Raw genomic sequence first — 13,418 nt, 5'->3', positions numbered from 1 at the left:
AGATGTCCCTGTTTTGTAAACAAGTATGAGTTCTTATCCCTAGTAGATAAGAGCTAGTTTTTACACATAAAATTTCCCCCTTTCTTTACTATGTCTTTGCAGGAAGAAGTGGTACTACATTATATTGCTGGTGGATTTGGGGGTGGAGAGAAAAGAAAACAGATACCCGACAAAAATTAGGAATATATATGCTCACACATATCTAAAGAAAAAATAAAAGAGTTTCTTTTTTAAAAAAGATTAAATAAAAGATGTAATTAAAGGAGTAAAGTGGGTCCAGGAGAGATATCATGGAGACAAGGCGTCTGGCCTTCCTGCACAGAAGGATGGTGGCTCAAATCCCGGCATCCCACATGGTCCACCATGCCAACAGGGGCGAGTTTCGTGCATAGAGCCAGGAGTACACTCCGAGTGCCGCCAGGAGTGACCCAAAAGAAACAAAAATAAATCAAATCAAATAAAAAAAACTAAAACTAAACAAAACAAAACAAAAAAAAAAAACAAGAAAAAAATGAACAGGGATATAAAATAAAAAGAAATAATAAGGAAAAAACAAAGAAAAAGGGAGAAAGTGATACAGGAGCTCACTTTACATTTGGGGAGAAACAGGATAAGAGGTAGTGTTATATAGGGCTATATTTATGATGAAAGTACAGGCTTCCCCATTATCTTTTGAGATTTCCTTGTGAAGTGTGGGGTCCAGACAGGGAGGTCTTGGGTAGAGTTCTTGCAGTGGGGGTCCTTTGGAGCTAGTTCCGGTATGAAGCCACAGTTCAATTTAGGAGAGGTAATTAGGAGGGCCACACTGAATGCGTCAGTCTGGGTGTTGGTTGTATTTTCTTGCTGGGAACGAGGTGAGAGTTTGGGTGGGTATCTCTTCACTTGTGTAGTGGGTACTGGCTCGTTGGGGAAGGAGGTCGGTCTTGATGCCTAAGGAATTAAGAACTGAGGATGGGGGTCGGAGAGATAGCATGGAGGTAAGGCGTTTACCTTTCATGCAGAAGGTCTTCAGTTCGAATCCCGGCATCCCATATGGTCCCCCGTGCCTGCCAAGAGCAATTTCTGAGCACAGAGCCAGGAAAAACCCCTGAGCACTGCTGGGTGTGACCCCAAAACCACACACACAAAAAAAAGAACTGAGGGTGGAGAGTTATGATGTGGTGGGGATATTGGGGGTGGGATTGTGGGGTGAAGGGATAGCTGGATTTCTGGGGGAGGGAGAGGGGATAGTATATGGGAGGTGTTATATAAGGTATAGGTATGGGTTGTTTGTGGTTTCGGTTTGTTACTTAAGGAGGATTCCTATCTCTGTGTGCTCCTACCCACATATAAACATATAGAAGTTAGCTTAGGTGTATATTAATGTAGAGAGGTCAGGAGGGCAAGAGGTGCGCTGAGTAAAGAAGAATAGGTAAGTATAGTACTTGAAAGGAAAGAAAACTAATCAACTTTTGGATATGTATAGTTTTCGTGTCTCGAGTACTGACCATTGGGTTAGTGAGGTCTATCTATATAGGTGTTTACCTTTTGCAGTATTGTCCACAGCGCCCTATATGTCAGCTTTCCTTTCCTTTAGAGGGGGTAACCTTGTGATTTTTATTTGACATAGATTGAATTGATGATAGTGAGGAGAAGAAGGTGGAGGAAGACAGACACAAGAAGAGAGAGTAGGAAAAATCAAAACAAAATAAACCAACAGTCAAACAACTACAACAACAACAACAACAAAAATACAAAGTAATGAGAAAAGAGGGTATAAGAGCAAGTGCATGTTAGTTCAGTTGATTGTGTTCGATGCTTAGGCCCTGTGGTATAACTCTGTAGGTCACGGTTGTTGCTTCGGTGATCTGGCTGGTTATGTGCTTCAGGTCCTAAAAGAAGGCAAAATCTAAGGATAAAGGGTATGTTAAGGAGTTTTATCTGGCCATTTTCATGGTTCAAGCAAAGTATGGTTCCTTCATGTGACTGAGCACCGAGGTACCACCGTAGGATGTTCACCCTTTGTATCCAGGAACCCCTATGGACAGAAAAACTGAGAGGTTATTTTAAATGTGGTAAGGTTAAGGCATTAAAACATAATGTTTGAGATATTTCCATTGGATTCATTAATTTTCTGTCTTAATCTTTACCTATAATCCTGTATAACATCCCTACTTAAGTTATTATGAGCCTTTGTAGTAAAACGATAATTACATACCTGTTCTCTCTATGCTGCAATTTCTGCTATTGCTGGTTTCTTTATGATATAATGTATAATCGGGCTTTGTGTTGTTTCTCTTCCCTTTGCTTTGAGCTCTACTCCCCAGTATATGGTGATTAATACAGTGTTTTTAAGATTTCAATCCTGATACCCCCTGTGATTAAATTGCAGGGAATTGTTGTATATCTGGTGTATATTCTAGGTACTTCAGAATAGTGCTATCATTCTGTGTTTATCTTTTGTCTTCTGGCTTGTTTTATTTAAGATCATATGGTCTAGGTCCATCCACATTGCTGCAAAGTCTGTGATTGTATCATTTCTGACTGCTATGTAGTATTCCATTGTGTATAGATACCACATCTTAATGATCCACTCATCTGTTGTTGAACATCGAGGTTGGTTCCAAGACTTGGCTATTATACTGAGTGATGCAATAAATAGTGGGGTGCGCACATACTTTGGGATGAATGTTCTTCTGACTTGGGGATAGATACCTAGGAGAGCAATTGCTGGGTCAAATGGCAGCTCAATTCTGAGTTCCTTTAACACTCTCCAGACTGTTCTCCATAGGTGTTGGACTATGGGGCATTCCCACCAGCAGTGGATGAGTGTGCCTTTCATACCTCATCCCCACCAACACAGATTGTTCCCATTATTTTTGATGTGAGCTATTCTCACTGGTGTAAGGTGGTACCTCATTGTTGTCTTGATTTGGATTTCTCTAATGATGAGTGAAGGTGAGCATGTTTTCATGTGTTTATTGGCCATCTTTCAGTCCTCCTCGAAGAAGTGTCTATTCATTTCATCTCCCCATTTTTCTATGGCTTTATTTGGCTTTGGGGGACTCAGCTTTCTAAGTGCTTTATATATTCTGGTTATCAGCCCTTTATCTGATGTATTGAGTGCAAAATTTTTTCTCATTCAGTTAGCTGTCTTCTTGTTTTAAGTTGGGTCTCCTTTGCCATGCAGAAGCTTCTCAGTTTGATGCAATCCGACTTGTTTATGTTTGATGCTAAAATTCTTGCCATTGGTGGTCCATCCTTGAAGACTTCTTTAATACATAGGTTTTTGAGTGCTCTGCCTATTCTTCCCTCAATAAACTTTATAGATTCTTATTTAATTTCAAGGTTTTTAATCCATTTTGAGTTGACTTTTGTATAAGGAGTGAGATATGGGTCAATTTTCATTTTCTTACAGATAGTTTTTCAGTTGTACCAACACCATTTGTTAAAGAGACTTTCTTTGTTCCATTTCTTGAGATGATCCTTTAAACTGTTGATTTTTTCATTTTCCTCTTTCTTGACATAGGCCTGTATTGCTATGAGTTTCCCCCTAATTACTGCTTTTTCTGTGTCCCACAAATTTTTACAAGTCATCTCTTCATTATCATTTGTCTCAAGGAATCTTTTTTATTTCTTCCTTGAGTTTCTCTTTGATCCATCTGTTGTTGAGCAGCATGTTGTTTAATCTCTAGGTATTAGTTTTTCTCCATTGCTTCTTCTTGCAGCCAATTTAGACCTCTATTGCATAGTGATCTGATAGGTTGCTGCTAGTAATCCTTATATCTGTGTTCTTATATAGGTTAGATTTGAATCCTAAGACATGGTCTATTCTGGAGAAGGTTCCATGGCGGCTTGAGAAGAATGTATATTCTGTTTTCTGGGGGTGGAGGGCCCTATATAAGTCTATTAGCCCTAGATCTTCTAATTTTTCATTTAGGGTTCTTATTTCTTTGCTATTTTTCTGTCTGCTGGATCTGTCCAGTGGGGTAGCGGAGTATTGAGATCTCCTGCTAATATCACATTTCCCTTCATGTGTTTCTCCAGGTTAGTGAGCAATTGCTTCACATATTTTTCTGACTCTACATTAGGTGCATAAATATTTATCAGGGTTATCAGGGTGATCTAGAGTTCTCCTGATTAGTATGTAGTGACCCTCTTTGTCTCTGATCACTTTCTCGAGGTTGAATGGTATTTGGTCTGATGTAAGAATGGCTGTCTCTGCTCTTTTTTGTTTTCCATTGGCTTGAAAAATTATTTTCCACCCTTTTATTCTAAGCCTATTCCTGTCCTGTACTTGTTGGTGTTTTTCTTGCAGGCAGCAGAAATCCAGTTTATGTTTTCTAATCCAGTTCTCTACTATGTGTCTTTTAATGGGAGAGTTTAGTCCGTTAACATTTAGGGAGATTATTGAGAGAGAGAAGGCTTTTGTGCAGTTATGTTGTGTAGGGTGGTTATTGTTACAATCAGGGATTTGGATTGTGTAGTTCATCTCTGAGTAGGTCATTTAGGATCGGTTTTATTTGCACAAATACTGCAAGTTTGTTTTCGTTTGAGAATGTATTTAGGCTACCGTCCCATATGAATGACAGTTTTGCTGGGTATTGTACCCTAGGCTGGAAATTTCTTTCATTCAGTCGTTTAAATACTTCATTCCACTGTCTTCTTGCTTGAATTGTTTCAAATGGGAGATCTGGTTTGACAAAAGAAATAATCTAAGAATTGTAGGTATACCAGAAGGGGAGGAAACAGGGAAAGGGGAAGAACAAGTAGTTAGGGAAATAATAGCAGAAAACTTCACCACCCTTTGGAAAGAGGACTCTGTGTAAATCCAGGAAGTGAAAAGAGTCCCTAATAAAATAGACCCTAATAAACCAACACCAAGACATATAGTAATCCAAATGGGGAAAAAATAAGAAAGATGAACTCCTTAAAGCAATAAGAAAAAAAAGAACCTCAAGTACAAAAAAGGGACATAAGAATAGAAATGATTTCATGCCTGCAAACCAAACTTGCATATTTATGGGTACGAATAGGTTAAATGGTCACCCTTTATTTCTCTGCAATTCTCTAATTGAATTGAATTTGTATTTTTAACTTAAAAAACTCTTGCAAGGAATATTTTTATATATAATGTTAGCATACTGAAAAATATATAAGTAATTTTTTTTGTGTTTATTTTATCCTTTCTAAGAATAAGTATATGTTTTAGTAGTTAAGGGAGATAGTGGTTGAATCAATGCAAGAGCAGCATCACTCAAGATTTTCATAAAAATGACAGTGTTTGTCATGTTTTTCATGTTGTATCAAAGGTGAGAGTGATGAATTGACTAGTGGTCCTCCATTGAATTCTGAAAATAAAAGGACAAAGTCTTTTTTTAACAACATAGAGAATTGAGTGGCTAATAATTATCTCTCTTTGCCCCCAGAAAACACTATAAAAATAAGTTGCACAGAGAAGGAAGTATATATCAGAATATGAATAAGGTCTTAATCAGGATACCAGTTGGAGAGAATAGGAAAGAAAGATATATGGACCATACTTGAAATATATGAATATGAGTATAAAATATAGCTAATCAATAAAGCACTTTCCTTATTGTATCTGAAACCCTGGGTTCTATCCTAATGATGGAAAGAATGAAGGAAGAAAAGGAGAAAGGAAGGGAGGGAGGGAAGAAAGGAGGGGATGAAGGAGAAAGGGAGGGAGAAAGAGGAATAAAGAAAATGAGAAATTTTAAACATCATTAAATTTGGGGGTTCTGGTATAGATCACATGAAAGAAATAAGCAGAATTTGAAGGTGTGTGGTCCGAAAAGAATATATTAGCTGATAAGTAAAGGTACAAAAGTGTTTGAGTATAAGAGAGTTCATTGAAAAACTGCTTGAATTTTACATCATGTACATTACAATACATATACATATGTACACATACCACACATACAATTTTATGTACTTTATAATTATGCCTTTATAAGTTTATGCCTTTATAATTAGTACAGTTCTATATTTAAGAATAGTTAATAGAAAAACTAAATGAAAATTAGTAAATTAATATTCTTACTTTCCATAAGTCTCACATTAACCTCTTTCTAGAAGTTTATTATATTGTGCTATGTACTTGAACTTTTAAATAATAACAATATTATAATATCAAAACATTTATATTTACATGTAAAATATATACATAAAATATTTGTCAGATTGTTGGATATATACTTTGTACCATATACTGAAGATAGGGAAGATAGTGAGACCTCTTTCCTTACAGGATTTAAAGTCTAGTAGGCAGACTGACAAGAAAGATAACAACACAGACTGTTAACAGAGCAATAAATAAGAAAAGAGAAAGCTAAGGAAGTGCAGAAGAGGATTATCAATTTTCATTAGGGAACCTGCCAAATATTTCTGAAGAAGACTTTTAACAATCTTATTCTAAAGGAATCTAAAGAAATAAGTACAAGTTATGATTGCAGAGAAAGGATGATGAGTTCTTAGTAGCAGGATTATGATGCACTTAAAAAGCATAAATAATTATGGCTTATATAGAAGTGTGCCATCAACTGAAATCATTGCAATTTGTTGTGGGTTAATTTTTTCTAATTATCATTAAACTAAGAATATTAAAACCACTGTAAAATTATAAAATCACTATGAAATTATTTGTAAAATAATTTATATATACTTTATATAAAGTGTACTATATTTATTGGTGAGCTGTGACATACATATAAAACAGATAAAATACCTATTATTATGTTCATATTTTTCTTCACTCTTCCAAATTTCAAGACACTTTGTAATATATTTCTCCCAAACTAGCCTCAAATATTAATGGAAATACACCTCATCTTTACATATTAGTTAGAAATCCAGGAATGGAATAAGTGGTTGTTCCAGTGCAGTGGCAATGTAAATAAAGTATATGTTTAAAATTTTAAGAAATTATGTTTTCTAACAGAATTTGGTCATTTAATTATATGTATGTACAATTATATAGAAGAATTTTTCTTATACTATATCATCATTACTGATGGCTATTATCAAATTTATAAAATGTACATAGTCTACCTCATTTTAATTTTAATTAGCATTTCCCTAATGACAAATAATGTTGAGAATCCCTTTTCCTTTTTTTGGTTATTTCTATATCATTTTTGTTAGTCATTTGTTCAAATAGTTTAATAAAATTTTATTATTGGGGAGGCTTTATTAGTCATGTTAGTCTGTTAGAGGAGTTCTATATATATATTTTAAATGTAATGCTCAGTTATATACATTATTATGAATAATATCTATCATCACATTTTTTACCTTTATTTTCATCCTGGTATCTCTCAAAAAAAAAGTTTTGTTTGGCCTTCCTCTTAATGTAGGAGGCATATGTCAGGGGTCTTCCTCTTGATTATAAAACTATGCAATGTTGAAGACTGAACCCAAAGTTTCACACAAACAGCATTTCTTTACCACTTGAATTATGTACATATTATACACAGTATAAGGTTTAAAATTTGTAACATCCAATTCATCCATATTTTTGATGGTGCTTGTTGATGTACTCATAAATAAATTTAGGCAAAGTATAATTAGCATAACTCCAACAAAATTCTAAATATTTTTATCTTTCATGTATATTTGAATTCATTGCCATTAGGGATAAAAATTATATAACATATAACTTTACTATACTAATATGGTCTAATAATAGATAGATACCTTATCTAATACTACAGGTGTGATAAGGCCTACTACTTGGTTAACTTTGTACTTAAATCTTTATATATTAGTTAAATTTATAGTCAATCATCAACTCATTATTATTTATAAAAAATCCAAACTGACAAATTATGGAAATAAAATAGATATATCCTTCCTGTGCTCTCTTTCTCAGGTGTCGAGGACTTCTACTATAGCTTCACACATGCAATATAAGGGCCTTACATTGGCCTATGTCCCCAGCCTTCTCACTTTGTTCTTGTTATTCTCTTTTGTTGGTTTTGTTTTGTTTTGTTTTGTTTTGTGTCACACCTGGTGATTCTCAGGGATTACTCCTGGCTATGCACTCAGAAATCGCTCCTGGCTTGGGGGACCTTGGAACTTTGGGGGATCGAACTGCTGTCCATCCTAGGCTAGCATGGGCAAGGCAGATGCCTTACTGCTTGCGCCACTGCTCTGGCCCCTGTTTTTGTTATTATTAAAGATGGTATCAAAATATACTACCTCTCCCACACAGAGACAACCACGCATACTTTTTGTTTTATTTCTCTCTTGGCAAAAGGAGGGAGGGACTTATTTTTCACTGATTATCTTTTCAACTGACATTAATTTTGTCATATCTTAAAAGTATGAGTTGTTTACTTGCCAATTTTAGTCCCATTTATATATTCAGAGACCAAGAAATTAACATCTGAATGAGTATACACACCTGGTAAACTTCTGGAAGAGATGCCGTTCAAGAAATACCTTTGTATCTGATCTCCACAGGTTTCTATTCTAACATGGGTGAATGATAATTGTTCCAGTCTTTAGATATCAATGAAAAAGATAAATTATTTTTGTAGACGAAATCATCCTCCAGTCTTCTATTTTAGTAGTACTTAATTCTTGAGTACTTGCTCTATTAAATATCACTCCAACTGTAGGTTGTTTAAGTCTAACCACTTCAACCTTGCAAATCATTACAACCTGATACCTGTTGATTTATTATTAACCAAACAATCTCTTCCACAGTCAAACATGACCTGCAGGAAAGATCCATTATTGATGTCTTTAAAGAAGCTGGTTACCCTTTTACTAATACGTTATTGATAAACTCAGTGAATAGAATATCTCTAGGCAATTCTGATAAGCATATACAGAAATAAATCCAATTGTCTTGTGGAGATAATTCTCTGGTGGGCAGTTTTTTTCATTCAATAGATCTATAACATAATTTTTTCATGACACTTAAAGCCTTCCCAGCCAATATCTGATACAGTAATTCAGGTATTCTACCTTTGCTTTCTGTAGGCCATCATAATCTCCAGAGACTATAAACAACCCTATCTTATAATATAAAGTAGCTTCCACTACAGTATCTTAAAATTCTGAAGTACAGAAGAGTGACCTAAGTCAATTATTTGTTTTTCTTATAGTCTTATATTCTAACTTTCATAATTTTGCAAACATTCAAATCCCAATATTGATAGCATTTACTGAGATCCCAATAACATATGCTATTTAATTATTTATGTTATGTGAAGCCAAGGAGAAAATAATCTCCTTCTTTCTCAGATCCCAAATACGCCAGGTTGACTTGTTCTATGAATAAATCCTAATAATAAGAGAAGCCTAGTAATAATAATAGCTATTATTGCATTGAAGGCCATAACAAGAGTAAGAAGATTATCTCTGAAATGTGTTTTTATAAAATGAATGAACTAATTTTCAATAGATAAATGTCATTTACTTTTCAAGTTCTGAGGTTCAGTAAAAAATTGAAGAGCTAATATTAGAGAGAAAGAGAGATGTCTGCCATTGAGTCAGGTAGGATTGGGGGAGGTCAGGAGGGAAACAGAAGACATCGGTGGTGGTAAATGTTCGCTAGTGAAAAGATGTATATTGCACATTGTATGACTGAAAGTAAATTATATACAACTTTGAATTTCATGTGTTTCAATTAAAAATTAATTAAAATAATAAAATAAAAGAACACAATACAAATAATACATTAAAAATTGAGGAGCTAACATCTTAAATGTCATTGACTCAAATTTTATACTGTATTAAGTTGTGCTTTAAAACTTTTGTATTCAGAGTCCTGACTTTTCCATAGCAAAACTCAACTGAGAATTCCATCATTTTTTTTTAGGTGACAGCTCTAATTTTAAATCCTGAGTTGTTTTCTAGCTACTTCTCTCCAGCTAAAAGATAATATACATTTTTGTTAGCCTTTCAACAAGTCTACTAGCTTTTGCAATTAGTATTTTATTATTTGTTGACTGATGAGGCAGAGATGTATAAGGATCTTAAAACAATGTATAGAAAGTTTTCTTAACAAATTATGGATATCATAGCTCTATACTTATTATTCAGTATGTGAGAAAATGTGTGCCCTGTGTTTTCAAACTACATGTAAGATTTTCTGTTAGTTATAACTGACAATTTTTGAGTGAATTTTAAAAATTGTCTAGAGGGATGTCTGTGCAAGAGACAGGATTGGGGTATATGCTACAGTTGTGACCTGGGGCTTGAATGAAATCACCTGGTAACTATATTATGAACATAAAAAATAGGCTAAAAATCAATTATTGAAGTGCATTAGAATTTAATCAGAGCTAAAAAAAAGTAGCAACTGAAAAAGCAACCTAAAATCACAAAAAGAAAAATTATGTCCTCGAAACTAAGGCAGGAAGTAGTTTGGGTAGTATTAGAATACTATAAAGCAGAGTTAATAAAGCTTAAGAAAATGTCCATTAGATTAAGAATAGCAAGGTAGAATATTTAGCAAAATAAAAATCCAATTCAAATGAGACTGCTACTAATCTGCCAATTATTTACAAACTGGATGATACCCATCACCAAGTAATTGAACATTTTGAAGAGGTTGTCAATACAAAATAAATGTCATTATTTTAAGAATGATAGGTTTTAACATAAATGACAACATATATTATCTCCCTTGAAATAAAAAAATGAGGCTGGGTATATGGCTCAAGTTATATAGCACAAACATTGAATCTATGATACTCTTACTTCAATCCCTAGTCCCCTACATTTCCTTCTAAACTTCATTTAAATTGCTTAAGGTAGCTCTGATGACAGCAGAGTATGGTTTGCATTTCACTCCCCATATCCTTTCAGTACCAGCTGAGGATCAATTGTTAAACACCTACAACTTTGTAGAACATAACCAGGAGTGGCCTTGGCCATTTCCAGCATCAGAGTATGGATATTTCCTTCATTATATTAAAGGAAATAAGGCCCAAATAACCAGATACAATCATATTAGAATTATCCTGTGATTTTTTTCCAAGTTTTGGATTAATCACAGAATCTGGCACAAGAACACAATGAGCAATACAAGAAGACACTCTTGGAGAAGGATCAGGAACAAACCACTAGGAGAGTAACTTTCCATGAAGTAACAAGGACAGGCCAGAGAATTCTAATGTATGCAACTGTGCTCTATGGGAAGAAAGGGTTAAGCCAAATACCCAGAATCTTAACCATAAAATGCTAGTCTTTCAACACCTAGAAAGACTAGACATTATACAATACATATAAAAATCAGAATCAGAGTCAAGTATCAGCTCACTCTCACTGAGTGTTATATCTGCTACAAAGCACTCAGAATTATGAATTCCAGGAGTCATCAAAGATCACACAAAATTGAGCCAAATCTGAAATTTATAATTATTATTTTCTGATCTCTACTCAGACTTGCTCTAACACATAACAAACTCAAAGACCATCAGGCAAATAAAGAAATGGAGAAGTTCATGTATAATGATGAATGATCCAAGACATATAAGACTTTCTAAAACTCTCTGATGAATACTATAAAACAAGAAGTATAATGCTCAGTGAAATAAGAAAATTAATGGAAAACAACTGGAAAAAAAAACAGAGAAAACGTTAGAAAAAGGATGACAAAAATCTAAACAAAAATTATTGCACTAAAGAATATGGTAATTGAACTAAAATTGACAAGAAGAGGCTCAAAATTATAAAAGCCTAATGTAGGATTAATGAATTTAAAGATAAGGTAGAAATAATTATAAACAAAAATAAAATTAAGACTACAAGGAAAAATTAGAGATTTCTGACAAAATATTAATGGCATGTTCATCATCAGTGTTCCAAAAGATAAAGAATTTGGTTAAAAAATATAGCTTACAGTATGCCCAATCTGAGACATATGCCCAGACCTAAGACGATCAGAGTCCTAAACAAAATAAACGCAAAGATATGAATATAAAGATACTTTTTAATTAAAATTACAGAAGTTCAGAGACGAAGAAAAATGTTTTTCTTTGCACTGAGGCCACACCCAGATATTCAAGGACTTACTCCTGGTTGTACACTCAAGGATTACTCCTGACAGACTCAATGGAATAGATTTGGCTCCAGGACTAGAACTCAGGTTGTTCATGTGCAAGGCAAGCTCACTACTTAAAGTATCATAGCATTAATTTCAGAGATAATCTTAAAAGCAATCAGAAATAAAACACATAATGAAGTTCAGTATGACAGCAGAGTAATAAATAAAGCTCTACAATACAAAAGGAGATAGATTAATAATTTCCCAAGAATTAAATTTAAAAAGTCCTTCAGTCGGGGCCGGCGAGGTGGTGCTAGAGATAAGGTGTCTGTCTTGCAAGCACTAGCCAAGAAAAGGACCACGGTTTGATCCCCCGGCATCCCATATGGTCCCCCCAAGCCAGGGGCAATTTCTGAGCTCTTAGCCTTGCACACTGCTGACGGACAGCGGATTGGTTCAATCCCCGGTGTCCTATTTGGTCTCCCAAGCCAGGAGCGATTTATGAGTGAATAGTGAGGAGTAACTCCTAGCATCACCGGGTGCGGCCCAAAAACAAAAATAAAAACAAAACGAAAAGGTAAGTGCCTTAACCACTATTCTCTCAGTCCTATTATTCTCTTTTGTTTAAATCTAGACGAAGAAAGCCCCTGCTACTTTCACCTTGAACCCAGGACATATCTCAGAGGACACATAAAATTAATTTAAAAAATGTATTAAATTAGCCTGATTTAAAGGACTGTTAATGGACTGCATAATTGCAACATAAAATGCCTTTTCAGTCTTTTAGGTTAGCATTAACCCTGGGTGACTCTTAGCAATCCTTTGATTTGAGTTTCTGTTTGTCATTGAAGATCCGAAGGGTCTCCTGAAATTAGTTCTTCTGTTTGTTTCATTAGTTCTTCTGTTTGTTTGGATTATTGATTTTAAGATCATTGAAATTGTCATAAATAAGTTAATTTCCATTTTTCCATAGCAGTTTTCCATATTTTTTAAATTCTTGATTATTTTCTTTGGTATTCTTTTTATTTTTCTCCTGTACCTTTATATACATTGGTTGTTTTAATTAGGTTTTCTTTGCCTTTTTTTCTTCTTTTCTGGGGACCACACCTGGCGGCGTTCAGGGTTTACTCTGCTCTCTGTGCTCAGAAATTGCTTCTGGTGAGCATGCGGGACTATATGGTATGCTGGGATTTGAACCATAGTCGCTCCTGGGCAGGCTGCTTGCAAGGCAAACGCCCTATCGCTGTGCGATTTCTCCGGCACCATGCCTTCTATTCACTCATTTGTTTGTTTGTTTGTTTGTTTATTTATTTATTTTGGTTTTGGGGCCACACACAGTGATGCTAGGGGTTACTCCTGGCTATGCACTCATAAATTGCTCCTGGCTTGGGGGAACCATATGGGATTCCAGGGGATC

Source organism: Suncus etruscus, chromosome 1 (genome assembly GCF_024139225.1).
Source record: "Suncus etruscus isolate mSunEtr1 chromosome 1, mSunEtr1.pri.cur, whole genome shotgun sequence".
NCBI lineage: Eukaryota > Metazoa > Chordata > Mammalia > Eulipotyphla > Soricidae > Suncus > Suncus etruscus.
Note: the sequence above shows the minus strand (reverse complement) of the source record.